Source organism: Protopterus annectens, chromosome 3.part1 (genome assembly GCF_019279795.1).
Source record: "Protopterus annectens isolate FY-2018-M chromosome 3.part1, PAN1.0, whole genome shotgun sequence".
Lineage (NCBI taxonomy): Eukaryota > Metazoa > Chordata > Ceratodontiformes > Protopteridae > Protopterus > Protopterus annectens.
Window position 1 is genome coordinate 657099774 of NC_056732.1, and position 15116 is coordinate 657114889.

The window sequence follows — 15116 nt, forward strand, 5'->3', positions numbered from 1 at the left end:
CGTCGACTGTACTGTTGTCGAACAAGGAAGTTCGAAAACGCTACTATTGAACACCAAAAGCCAACCTAGGAATGGTGTTAATATGGGTCAAGATAGGTGTTCAGTGTTATTGCCAAACTACAAACCTCTCCCCTATCTCGACCTATGTTAAAACCTGTTCCTAGGTTGGCTTTTGGTGTTCGATATTACCATTTTTGAACTTCCATGTTCGACAACAGTACAGTCGATGGAGTTCGCTTTGAAAATCTAATAGTAAACTATGTATATATATATATATATATATATATATATATATATATGGGTCTACTGTATACATTCGAAAATACACTTCGAACTCACAAGGCACCACCCAGTGAGCAGGGTACAATCTAATCATCGAATACCACGTATTCAAAAAAGAGCAGTAGACCCTGGGTTACGCAAAAGTGCACTTAATCGAAAGTGCACTTTTGTGAAACCCGCTTCAGCGAATGGGCTACTACTGATTTTAGTGCAGTAGTCACGGACCTTAGAGTTAGGGCATGGGTCATGGTAAGGGGATAGCTAGTAGTGCTATACCCTTACCATGACCCGCACCCTAACCTTAAGGTCCATAACTACCGCACCACAGTGGAGGACATAGCATGTTTTCCTGCTGTCCTCCACTGTGGTGCGATCCATTCATAGAAGCTGAGTTTGCGAAAGTGCACTTTCGAATAAGTGCACTTTCGCGTAACTGAGTGGTCTACTGCTCTTTTTTGAATACGTGGTATTCGACGGAAAGCAGTAGACCCATATATATATATATATATATATATATATATATATATATCATACACACACACACACATACACACACACATATATATATATATATATATATATATATATATATATATATATATATATATATATATATATATATGCACCTATCTATACATATATATATATATATATATATATATATATATATATATATATATATATATATACAGTTCCAATAGGTGCCAAAGCGAAGTAAATGCTCCTTTGTACAAAGCAAAATATAAAATGTAGAAAGTTATTAACAAAGGAAGCAAACCATGGAGCTCAAATTAATGCAGCATATGATGAAACAAAATCCCAAACGATACTCCAATGTTCTTGTATTAAAAACGTATTTATTAGCAGAAATCCATGCAATAGTAGGTAAGCGCTTTCGCCATAAGGCTTCCTCAGACCTTGTTTAATTAATTCATTCATCTGCGCTTTAATAGTAAAAAGAGCGGGAATATTCCAAGACAATTATATAACAATTAATTGTTAAAGTAACACTAACATAAGTCTCCAATACTTAAAAAGTCCTATAATATGCATGGATACTCTACACAAAGCATGTTTATAACATTTTATATACACTCTCCATCTATATTTAAAAAGTTAAAATTCATGGTTCTCTAATAATAAATAAGATATGTATATACATGTATATATAAAAAGAATAAATATACTTATATATATAAAAAAACTCCATAGATAGAACCTACATTAACATTTTAAACACTATCTATTAATATACATATATATATATAAAAAACTCCATAGATAGAACCTACACTAACATTTTGAACACTATCTATTAATACAAGTAAAATATAAACACATACACGTGTACAGTGGATACAGCCTATACAAAAATATATATCTAATTATATGAATGGAATATAGACACAGTTAAAAAATATAGTTAAGAAATAAGTATAAGAATATTATTTACCTATGTAATCTACGTGTTCTCAAGAAAGGTTTAATGGAAACCATGTTATTGATACCTGGAGGTCTATCGGACCTAAGCCTCATAATCCATATTGCTTCTCTACTCTCAGTTAATGTTCTGATGTCTCCTCCTCTAGGTCCTAAATTAGTTTGTTCTATAATACAGAAATTAAAAACATGTGTGGGACCCTTTTCCATAACATGTCTCGCCAACGCATTAGTTCTGGTGCCTGTTCTAATATTATATAGGTGCTCACGTATTCGCTCTCTCAGCATTCTATTCGTCTTACCAACGTAGAATGCAGAGCACCCTTCACATCTAGCTAAATAAATCACATTCTTTGTAGAGCAGGTACCATTCACATCAAATTCATACATTCTCTGAGAAATGGGATGTATGAATGCATGATCTGGACTGATATAGTTACAAAAGTTACATCTGTTACAACAAAATGTACCAGTAATAGTATATATGTCAGAGTCTATCTGATTCCTCGGGTAGCATAAGAGTCTCCTGAGGTTCTTTTTATTCTTATATATGAACCTCGGGGTATCTCCAACTATTTGTTCAATTTCAGTGTCGGCTAACAACACTCTCCAATGTGACCTAACAATATCTTTGATCATTCCTACATCTGTAGTATAAAATAGGGGATAAGCAATATTATTCACAATCTTCGGTCCATGGTTCCTCTCTAACACCTGCACTGCTTGTCCTGTAGTTTCATTAGATGGACGCTTAAAGTAAGGTGCTGCCCTGTCTTTTCTGAGAGCACGTATATCTTGTGTACCTTTTTGGATGTCACTACTCATATAACCTCGTTGAGTGAACCTCTCACATAGTTCACCTATTTCCTTCTCAAATCCAATTTGTGTTGGGTTATACCTGGAGATACGTATCGCCTGTCCTTTGACTATATTCTCATATATATACCCCGGATGCATACTCAACCTATGTAATAACACATTCTTGTGACAGGCTTTCCTGTGAACTCCTGTATTAACCATCCCATTAGATAAGCGTTCAACAAATACATCTAAAAATGGGATCTTGGTTCGAGAGAATTCATAAGTGAACTTCAGATAATCAGTACATGAATTAAGTTCTTCAATGAAAAGGGTTAAATCCAAGGACGTACCTGTCCATAAAAGGAACAGGTCGTCCACAAATCTCCTATAACTTTCTACATTTTATATTTTGCTTTGCAGGACAAGCAGTGCAGGTGTTAGAGAGGAACCATGGACCGAAGATTGTGAATAATATTGCTTATCCCCTATTTTATACTACAGATGTAGGAATGATCAAAGATATTGTTAGGTCACATTGGAGAGTGTTGGTAGCCGACACTGAAATTGAACAAATAGTTGGAGATACCCCGAGGTTCATATATAAGAATAAAAAGAACCTCAGGAGACTCTTATGCTACCCGAGGAATCAGATAGACTCTGACATATATACTATTACTGGTACATTTTGTTGTAACAGATGTAACTTTTGTAACTATATCAGTCCAGATCATGCATTCATACATCCCATTTCTCAGAGAATGTATGAATTTGATGTGAATGGTACCTGCTCTACAAAGAATGTGATTTATTTAGCTAGATGTGAAGGGTGCTCTGCATTCTACGTTGGTAAGACGAATAGAATGCTGAGAGAGCGAATACGTGAGCACCTATATAATATTAGAACAGGCACCAGAACTAATGCGTTGGTGAGACATGTTATGGAAAAGGGTCCCACACATGTTTTTAATTTCTGTATTATAGAACAAACTAATTTAGGACCTAGAGGAGGAGACATCAGAACATTAACTGAGAGTAGAGAAGCAATATGGATTATGAGGCTTAGGTCCTATAGACCTCCAGGTATCAATAACATGGTTCCCATTAAACCTTTCTTGAGAACACGTAGATTACATAGGTAAATAATATTCATAGGTTCATAGGTTCATAGGTTTATACTAGGCTATCTGCCCTAAGGCATTTATAAGCCTAGCCCAAATGTTTGTGGCTTACGCCACCCCTTATATGAAAAAATACTGTGCCCTTTAGTTTGTTGTGCCTCTGTCCAGCAGTGACACAGAGATGATTCCCGGGGTAAACCTACGATCTACCATCCACAGGTCTAGATTTTTCTTGAACAGTCAGCGAGGTGCTCTGCCTCACATGGACCGGGATTTTATTCCACAGCATAGGGAGTCTCTGAGTGATAAATCTATCCCTCCAGCACGTCCTATTTATATCCGTGCTAAGGTTTAAGTTGCTTGCTCTAGTGGTTTTGGTGGATTTGGATTTTTTGAGGTGGAGCATGCCCATTAATTCCGGGTTGGACATGGCCTTGTATGTCAGGCACATGTCACCTCTGAGCAGACGGTATGCGACTGAATAGAGCTGGAGTTTCTTCAATCTGGCAGCATATGACAGATTTTGGAGTCCCTTTATCCTTTTGGTGAGGAACTTTTGGGGTCTCTCCAATTGCTGCAGATGTCGGGTGAGATACATCCCGAATGGGGCATTGTACTCGATCATTGGTCTGATAAGTGAAGAGTACAGGGAACAATGACCTCACTAGATCTGGATGTGAATCCTTCATGATCAGGTGGGCAATGTAGAAGGTCTTTCTAACCACTTTAGCAATGTGAGTGTCAAAGAAAGGCCACTGTCAACCTGGGTCCCCAGGTCCCTGATAACCTCTTCTGTGCTTAGTGGATTGCCACCTATATGGTAGCTTGGGGTTACCTTGTTTTTCCCGAAGGGTATGACTATACATTTTTGGCGTTTAACTTCAGGCCATGGCTCTGGCACCAGCTATCTGTTTCCGTGAGTCCCTTCTGAAGGATATCCATGTCCAATGCACTTTCCACTATGGCCCAGTTTGCAGTCGTCTGCAAACTTTGTCAGCCAAAGTCCTCCCATGCTGGCCTGTACTTCTGAGAAGTAGATGCCAAACAATAGGGGGCCAAGGACCGAGCCCTGTGGGACACCACTTGTGACCGGCTTGGAGTCTGACACAGCGCCAGCAACTCTAACCCTGTGGGTTCTGTCCTTAAGCCAGTTTGCAACCCATCTTGTGACATATGGGTTTACATTTAAGCTGGTAAGTTTTTCTACAATACCCGAGTGGGGTATTGTGTCGAAAGCCTTTGCAAGGTCAAGGTAGGCTGTATGGACTGCCTTTCCCTCATCAATGGCCTTGATGACTGTTTCAAAGAAGTCGACCAAGTTCAAAAGGCATGATCTTCCCTTGACAAAGCCAAACTGGGTCGGGTCCAATGTCTGCAAGTCCCCTATATCTTTGTTTATGAGCTCCATTATGATCCTCTCCATAGCTTTGCAGACTAGACTTGTTAAGCTTATGGGGCGGTAATTACCAGGGTCCGTAGAGGCCGCCTTTGTGGAGTGGGACCACAGTTGCCGTCGCCACTCCTTGGGCACGTATCCTGTGGTAAGACTGAGATTAAACAGCTGCCTTATGTGCGGGGTTAATTCCTCATTTAGCTCATGTAGCACACAGCCGGGGACACCATCCGGTCCCATTGATGCTGTGTTTTTAGCTTTAGAGAGAGCAGCTTTCACCTGCGCATTTGAGATGTCCGGGAGGCTACACTCCGCTGGGATAGTTATCTCTCCTTTAGGGGAGAGGGGTGAAGTTTGCACTGAACCTGTCTGCCAGTATGTTGGCAATGTCTGTGGGTTCAGTGATTTTTATATCATTTTGGACTAATTCTGAGCATATCTGGGAGTTTCCACCCAGGTTCCTAACATAGCTGAAAAAGGCCTTATGATTGTCCTTTGAATCCATGGCAATTTTTCTCTCAAAATTGGCCTTAGTTGATTTTATGAGTGCTCGTATTTTTTACTAATAATGATCAGGGGTGACTTCCCTTTTATGGATTTTGTTCTATCATGTAATAGCTTTCTCCTCTTATTGTAAAGTTTGTTAATGGCTTGGGTCCACCAGACTGGACGTTTGCCCTTTGTGGAAAGAGTCTTGGTTTTATTTGGGATTGCCTGATCCATGCAGTCCTGGAGGTGTTCATAGGAGGCATTTGTAAGGGCTTCCGCAGCTTGGGTTGTGGTTTCCTCTGGCTCAGGGGCCTTGAAGGATACTACACCAGTCTTGAGTAGTGTGAAGTTTGCTTTAGAGAAGTTCTTCACTATGGTCTTTTTTGTTTGGGCTGGGGGCGGGATGTGGATTTCCAGTGAGATTAGTTTATGATCAGATCTCACCAATGAGGGATATACTTCCGGTGGAGCATTTTGTCCCCATGTTTGTGACAATGAGATCTAGTATATTTTCTCCTCTTGTGGGAACAGTGACTAGCTGTTCCATGGCATTTGAATTTATGAACTCCAGGAACCGTTGGGCTAGAAAGTTAGGGCTTGAGTAATGTTCCCAGTCTATATTCGGGTAGTTGAAGTCACCCAATATGATGGTGTTTGGAGATACATTTATACCCTCCAGTGTCTTCAGGAAGGCTGTGTGGGGTTCCTGAGTTTGAGAGGGTGGCCTGTAGCATGCTACTATTTGTAGAGCAGTTTTGCCTATGGTTAGTTGCACCTGGATGGTTTCCGAGCTTGTGCGTTGCCACCAACCTGGAGGTGTGGGTATCCTTTATGAATATGGATACACCCCTCCTTTTGTGGTGTGGTCCGGGTTTTGGGGCGGAACGCATGATATGAGGTAAAACCTAATAGTGCCGGGTGCTCTCAGGAGCCTTGAACCAGGTTTCAGTTACAGCACAGACATCGATGTTCTCCATACTGAGAAGGGCCTCGAGTGCGTGCATTTTGAGATTTAGACTTCTGGCATTGAGCAGCATTACCCTCAGTTTCTTCCCATTTTGTTTTCTAGGGTGGTAGGTTTAGAATTTGAGCCTTGCCTAAAAGGCACTATGGGGTGGCAAGAGCCTTAGCCAATATCCGGAATCCCAGGGTGACAGGTGCAAGCCGTCCCTTGTGAAGCAGCGTGGCTTGTCAAGCATGTCATCCCAGGCAGACAGACACTGGATCCCCTTTGAATGACACCAGACATTAAGCCAATTGTTAAAGCTGATCATCTTGTCTCTATATTGTGGCATCATTCTTGGTGAAGGAAGGATACTGCTCAGGGTTAGGGTCATACCTGCCTGGGCTACATAATCAGAGAGCTCCTCTATGTCTCTTTTCATGTAGTCCAGGGAGGTATGTCTCAGGTCGTTCACACCAGCATGGACAATGACTGTGTCATATTTGTACTTGCCGTGGAGTGACCCGAGTGCTTGTGTTATGTGACGGATTTTAGCGCCCGATAGGCAGCTTACTGTGACCCTCTCCTTGTTCAGCCTGGTGAGTGGGACGTCATTGTGTCTGACTATGGAGTCACCTATGACAAGTATGTTTGGTGTTGTATTTGGCCTTAAGGGCTGTGACTGCTTTGCACACTGCTTTTGTGGTTTATGTGTTGCTTGTGGGGTGTCTTGAGGTAGCAGTTGTTTGGGTGTCTGCTTTGGAGGCCTCTGCTGTTTAGGTAAATTTTTACTCAGAGCCTCCGAGTATGTCTTTGTGTGTTTATGTGTTTGATTCAGTGGAGTGGTAGCATTATGTGAGGCTGGTTTTGTGGTGTGTGTAGTTGCTTTCTCCTCCTGTCTGGTCTTGCCAGTCCTGAGTTGAGAGAGCTCAGCCTCCAGTTTGGCTAAATAGCTGCATCTCTCGCAAGTATTTGTGTTATGTGGGAGGAGGAGAGGGTTGTCTGTGTACATGAGGCAGTTATAACATTGCCTCAAGATTCCCAGATTCACCAGCTGGACCGGAGAGGAGATTGACAACTGACCTTTGGACATGCTAGAATAATATTGGGAAATCCTTAATTGAAAACAAGGGCCAGTGGGGAGTGAGGGTGTAGTGCTTTTAATTTTTAGTGCTGACTTATATAATTGCTTTAGTGAGCAAGTGCCAGGTAACTTGAGTGCAATGTGTTACAAGTAACTAAATGCAAAAACGACAAACAGTAACTTTCTTTCAAGTGAAACAAGGAAATAAGTACAGTAAGCAATGCAGATATCACTAGTGATCCACAGAAGCGCTGAGAAGTTGCGTATTAGGTGGAATTAGCTTCCAGGGAAATAACAAGCAAACAAACAACAAGCATATAAACAAAGCTACTAGATTCAGCAGGCCTGGATCTAGTCTATGCTAGAGCAAACAAGGTGAACCAATTTCAGTAAGATACAGTTCAAATATTCAGGCACCATAAACCTTTAACCAGAAATTCCCAGCTCAGAAGGGCAGAGTCCAGCCTTCTTATACTTATTTCTTAACTATATTTTTTAACTGTGTCTATATTCCATTCATATAATTAGATATATGTTTTTGTATATGCTGTATCCACTGTACATGTGTATGTGTTTATATTTTACTTGTATTAATAGATAGTGTTCAAAATGTTAGTGTAGGTTCTATCTATGGAGTTTTTTATATATATATATGTATATTAATAGATAGTGTTTAAAATGTTAATGTAGGTTCTATCTATGGAGCTTTTTATATATATAAGTATATTTATTCTTTTTATATATACATGTATATACATATCTTATTTATTATTAGAGAACCATGAATTTTAACTTTTTAAATATAGATGGAGAGTGTATATAACATGTTATAAACATGCTTTGTGTAGAGTATCCATGCATATTATAGGACTTTTTAAGTATTGGAGACTTATGTTAGTGTTACTTTAACAATTAGTTGTTATATAATTGTCTTGGAATATTCCCGCTCTTTTTACTATTAAAGCGCAGATGAATGAATTAATTAAACAAGGTCTGAGGAAGCCTTATGGTGAAAGCGCTTACCTACTATTGCATGGATTTCTGCTAATAAATACGTTTTTAATACAAGAACATTGGAGTATCGTTTGGGATTTTGTTTCATCGTATGCTGCATTTATTTGAGCTCCATGGTTTGCTTCCTTTGTTAATAACTTTCTACATATATATATATATATATATATATATATATGCACCTATCTATCTATATATATATATATATATATATATATATATATGTGTGTGTGTGTGTGTGTGTGTGTGTGTGTGTGTGTGTGTGTGTGTGTGTGTTTCCTATAATATATATATATATATATATATATATATATATATATATATATATATACATATCGATATGTATATGTATATGTGTGTGTGTTGGTCTGTATTGCTCGACATAACCAGATTATGGTGAGTAAAGCTATACTATGACACATATATAATATTGGTGAAAGGACGAAAAGTAAGGGCTCAACAGTAGATAATGCAATTACTTACAGCCAACCCCATGTGCTTGCTGGATGTCACTGCACATACACCAACAAGTGAACAAGTTGCATAATTTACAGTGTTGTATACTCATGCATTGACAGGGCAAATTGTTTTTGGCCACAGGCTTGCCCATCCAAATACAAACAGACACATATGTCCAAAATGGCTACTGCTAGGATAAAAAACAGTTACCTGACTGCTAGGCTACTAGATGCAGATGACAGTAAGAAGCAGTGTCACCCTGCAGGCCACACACATTGTTCAACACAGGCCTTGTTTTTCTCCTCTACAAGTAGTTCACCTGGAGTTATTTATAAAGCAGCCTTGAGCCCTGGTGCATGTGTTAAGTACTGTGGTATTCTAATCTCACTCCAGCCCACTTGGTATGTTTGTGTGTGTATGTGCATCTCCCTACAAAATAAATGTGAATCACCCACTGACTTTCAAACTGCAATGGATCTGCACTTTTTGACCCTTGCAGTTGATGCAGGGCTGCAAACCTCTGTCTTCCACAAGGCCTGCTGGTATCACTTACCATAAGACTACAAACAGCCACCTTAATGTCAGACTTAAACCATGGTGTGCATAAGTACTGTGATCTGTAGTTTATTAAACTAGTTAGGTAGGGGTTCTAATCTCATTCCAGCCACTTGGTGTGTATGTGCATTTCCCTACAAAAAATGTGATTACCATACTGACATAGGACGAGGCAGAGTTTTCCACTATTTTGGGTAATTCTTACTATATGAGTTCTATCAGTGAGCCAGTTAGTGATCCCCTCTAATGATATTACTGTTGATGGCTAGCTGGGTGGGATTGTCAATGATGCCTGAGTGGGGGATAGTGTCAATGACTTGGCTAAGTCCAGGTGGTTGTGTGCACAGATGTCCCCTCATCCAGGTTATTGGTGACTGCCTCATAGATGTCCACTAGGTTTAACAGACATGATGTCCCTTTCACAAATCCAAACAGTGTTTGTAGATTACCTATATTGTTGTTGATAAGGTCCATGATGATTTGCCCAATGGCCTTACAGATATGGCTAGAGAAGACTAATAGGTCTATAGTTCCCGTGGTCAGTGGATGCACCACCTCTGTGCAAGGGGATAACAATGACCATTTTCCAGTCAGCTGGGATGCAACCAGTGGTTAGACTATTGGTGTTAGCAATCTCTTTTGGATCCCATGTAAGACACAACCTGAGATGTTAGCAGGTGCAATACATGCTGTGATGGTCACCTTAGGGAAGCCATTTACTACCTGCTCTTTAGAGATACAAGGTATCAGACAGGTTGTAGGGATGTCATGGGGTATGTGTGGTCGGGACAGGGGAGTGCAGTTGTCACAGAACCTGTCTGGCAACCTGTTGCCAGAAGCTGTCTGGCAACAGGTTTTCCATGTCTACAGGCTCATTATATGTGGCATCATTAACTATGAGTTTGGCAACAATGTGGGCCTTTCCTTTTACATTACACATGTAACTACACAATGCCTTGTGGATGTCCTTTGAGGAGGAGGTTAATTACATCCCATACTTTGTTTTGCAGGACTTCACAATTATACTTATTTGATTGTTTAAGCTGAGGAAGGAGTGCTTCCATTTTAGGGGGGATCCCTCACTCCTAATATTAGACACCAATGTCTACCTCTTATTGTAAAGCCTGCTAATGTCAGTTGTCCACCAGGCAGGTTTCCTGTGCCATGAGGAGCTTGTTTTGCTCCTGTCAAGTACAGGTGAGTCAATGCAGTTGTACAGGTGCTTGTATAAAGCATTGGTTTATAGCTTGGCACAGCTGCATGTTCCATCTGAGGGGGGTGGTGCAGTCAAGCCATTTATACCATCCCATAGAAGGTTGCAATTTGCTTTATTGAATTTTATCATTTTATCTGCTGCAGGGAGGGGGTATCATGTGTGATACTTACTTTGAATGAGACCAATTTGTGGTCACATCTCACCAGGGAGGACCTTACAGTGGTGGTTCTACAGTGGTCACCCATATTTTTAAGCACCCGAACCAGTACATTGTCTCCCCGGTCCAGGGCATTGTAGTTAAGGAAGTCGACTAACCTCTGGGCAAGTGAGTTTGAGTATGAGTAATCTACCCAGTGGGTGGGTGGTTAAATCACCCAAAACCATCTTGTTTTGACGCATCGTGATAAACTAAAATTGATGCATATAAGCACAGTGGGTGCCCTGATTCATGGAGTTGCTCCTATAGTTGGCAATGGCTGGATTAGGTGCCCTACTAGCAGTCAATAGCTCCTGCAGTTTCTCCAGGGAATCACACTGTCTAACCAATCTGGATGTGTATCTATCCTAAATGAATATATATACACCACCTCCATTACTTTGCATGCTTTAAGTTTGAGGTCTGAATGTGTGGAAGGAGGTATAGCATGGTATGGCCACAGTGCTCTCCACAGCCTTGAACCAGGTATCTGTGACTGCACAAATGTCTGCATCTTCCCAGGTGGGGGCAGCTTCCAGTGAGTGGAGTTTCATGGTGGCATTCCTTGATTTTAGCAGCATAACCATGATGTTGTTTGTAGATAGCATTTTCTCATTGGAAAAATTTCCCTTGATACACTGCCTAACAGGCAGACAATGGGGGTGGCAACAGCCTTGGCCAGTAGCCAAAATCCCAGTGGTGACATATGAAGCCCATCTCTGGCAAAGCATTGAGGTCTGCTTGAGCAGGTCATCCAGATGGACAGATAGTGGATCCCCTTACAATGATACTACACACTAAGGCAATTATTGAACTCAATCATTTTCCATTTGTATTGAGCCATCATCCTAGGTGATGGTAAAATGCAGCTCAATGCCAGTGGCATACCTGACTGAGACACATAGCCTGTAAGCTCAGTCATGTCTCTGCATACAGTCCAGGGAGGTATGGCTCAAGTCATACACACCAAAAAGAACTATGAGGTAGTCATAACAGTACCTGATGTTGACAGACTTGAGTACATGTGTGATATGGTGCATCCTGGCACCTCACAGAAAGCTGACCTTTATCATTCCCTTATGTAGCCTGGTGAGAGGCACATCGATGTGTCTTATGATGCAATCACCTATGAATAATATGCTTGTCTTTGTGTTCTGCCCTTGGTGTTTGACTGGTGAGACAGTAGTGCGTGAGCTATTATGTGCACTATGTTCTGCAGAGGTATGATTATGTATAGGAAGCTTGTGTTTTAGTTTCTGAGGTGTCTGGTGTTTACTTATGTGTCTAATAAGGACCTCTGCTCATGAAGGTATGTATGATGTGGGTTTGGGTGGAGTAGGAGGTGAGGTATGCATGTTGGAGACCTGCTCATTGTCATATGTACTGACTGGTGTGTGAGTGAGTATGGATGCAAGGTTTTTAATATAGTCACATCTCTCACAGGTTGTGTTTGTGTGGAGTAGGAGTAGAGGGTTGGGAACACTTTCCACATCTCATCAGCAGTCAGTGATAATGCCATTAGCAATAGATTATTTCTTGTGTATATGTCACAGCAGGCCACGCTTAGGCAGTGGCTTGACAGATGTTTAAATTTGACATGTTATCATCTTTTTGTTGTCATCCTAAGGTAAAACAGTACCTAACAGTGTGGCATAACATGGTAGATTGAGTATGATGCTTTTCCAGGAATACGGCACTTGCATTAACCATATTACTGTTATTAGGTAGGGTCGCAATTGCATACTTACAAATGTGACAATGTATAACTCCAGCAAAGTTAGGGTCATGCTGCTACACCCTTGTGGTTGACAGCCTCAAACACACTGTCTGTAGGCACTCTTTGCAGTGAAGATTTGGACGTCTGTGCATGTATAGAACACTTGTTCAACTTTGCAGTCATTACTTTGGCCTTACAAGTCTACAATAGCTGTCAAGCAACCAGACAGCAACTGGATGTTGTGTTGAAGGGTGGGCTGCATTAATTGCTGTGAAATTGTCACCTAACATGGATCACTGCCACTGTGGAGCATGCTAGAGCAACCTTGGACATCTATGTCACCTGACATTGACCATTGTATTGTGATACAGCAGCTGTGCTCCTATTCACCATGAGGTCAGTACCCTAGTCAAAACCTACAAGGCTTGGAACAAAAGGCATAGCACATGCAAAAGTCAAATGATTACTCTGGCTGCTAATAAGGGTATCTACCTGGAAAAGGCTATGTCAAGCCTACAGAGTCTTGCATCAAGTGGGACAACAGTGTGGATCAACAAACAGGCTGTGGCCTGCTTCACATCTTGAACTTGGCACTAAGGTTTGGCTTCTAATGAGAGTGAAAGAAAAGGAGCTTTGTATCCCAGCAGAGTGTGGCCTTGGTGAGACCAGCAATAGTAGTAGCCAAGGCCCAGAAGTTCAGGGCAGTCTCCTCTTTTCAGCATTATTCACAAGATAATTGTTTGCTTTCAGTATGCACTACTTGATAAGTGTCTAACTGCAGAATAACTTAATAAATACTCCAGCCTTACCTCTACAGGGTGTACATATTCATTTCCCCTCCAGTATTTGTGCTCTGTACAGACTCAGACACTTTGGGTGACAATTTTCTTGGAAACCATGATGGAATTAACTGCAGTACCAATTTGCACACAGGACAACCAGCATGCACTGACAAGCACTGTATCCAGAAGTCTCAGTTTTCTGATATTTAAAGCTATGAAAAGAATTATCATGGAAATGACCATTAAAGATGTAGTACACCTACAGACTCTGGACTAAACCCAGTTTGGTTTTGTGAAGGGCAGATCACGCCTACCCTACCTGGTGGACCTCAATGAGTGGTAAACAAAGCAATGGATGAGGGTAAAATGATTCATTCCACCTGCCATTACCTGACAAGGCATTTGTCACTATTAGGCCATCAGGCATTGTTGACAAACTGTAGAGGTTAGTTACAAACTAGTATGTCAGCCGGTGGATAGCCAAGTGGCTGACCGACATTATCCAGGACAATAACAGTGGGGAGTCCACCGCTACAATGAAGCCAGTCACCAGTAGACTCTGTCACAAATCATTCCTGGGACTGCTCCTTCTAGGAATTTACTTCTCTGCAGACATGGCCACTGTCATTGGTCTCTGACTGACTAAATTTGATGTTGATTGCAAATTAGAAGCTGTCATTGAATCTCGCGGGGACTCAAAAGTTATCCAGGATGGGTGGACACAGACATACTGTTGTTGTCAGAGTCATGGATTAACAGTAAATGCCAAGGAATGCATAATACCATCCCTTGGGAAGTCATCCACCCCTGGTAACTATTCATAGGTTCATAGGTTCATAGGTTGATACTAGGCTATCTGCCCTAGGCCATTTATAAGCCTAGCCAGAGTGTGTTTGGCTTTCGCCACCCTTTTAGATTAGTTGACTGTGCCTCTGTATAGTAGGTCACAGAAGATAGCCCTTTTGAGGTTAGTTTACTGTGCCTCTCTCTAGTAGGGACACAGAAGAGATCCCAGGGGTAAACCTACGATCTCCCATCCACTCGTCAAGATTTCTCTTGAAGAGGGTCATTGAGGGTCTCTGCCTATCATGGATTGGGATTTTGTTCCAGAGTGAGGGGAGCCTCTGGGATATGAATCTGTCCCTCCAGCATGTCCTATTTATTTCTGTGCTGAGGTTTAAATCCCTGGAGCATGTAGCTCTAAGGGATTTGGATTTCCTGAGGTGGAGCATGTCCATTAATTCTGGGTGGGACATGGCTTTATACGTCAGGAACAGATCGCCTCTGAGTAGGCGGTAAGCAACTGAGTAGAGCTGGAGTTTCTTTAGCCTAACTGCGTAGGGCATCTGTTTGAGTCCCTTGATCCTCTTGGTGAAGTACTTTTGGGGTCTTTCCAGTTGCTGCAGGTGTTGTATTAGGTACATCCCAAATGGGACATTATATTCAATTATGGGCCTGATGAGTGATGAGTAGAGTGGCACAATGACCTCTCTTGATCTAGATGTGAACCCTTTCGTGATAAGGTGGGCTATATAGAAGGTCTTTCTAACCACTTTGGCAACGTGATTGTCAAAGGAGAGATTGCTATCTACTTGGGTCCCCAAATCCCTAATTACTTCTTCCGTACTTA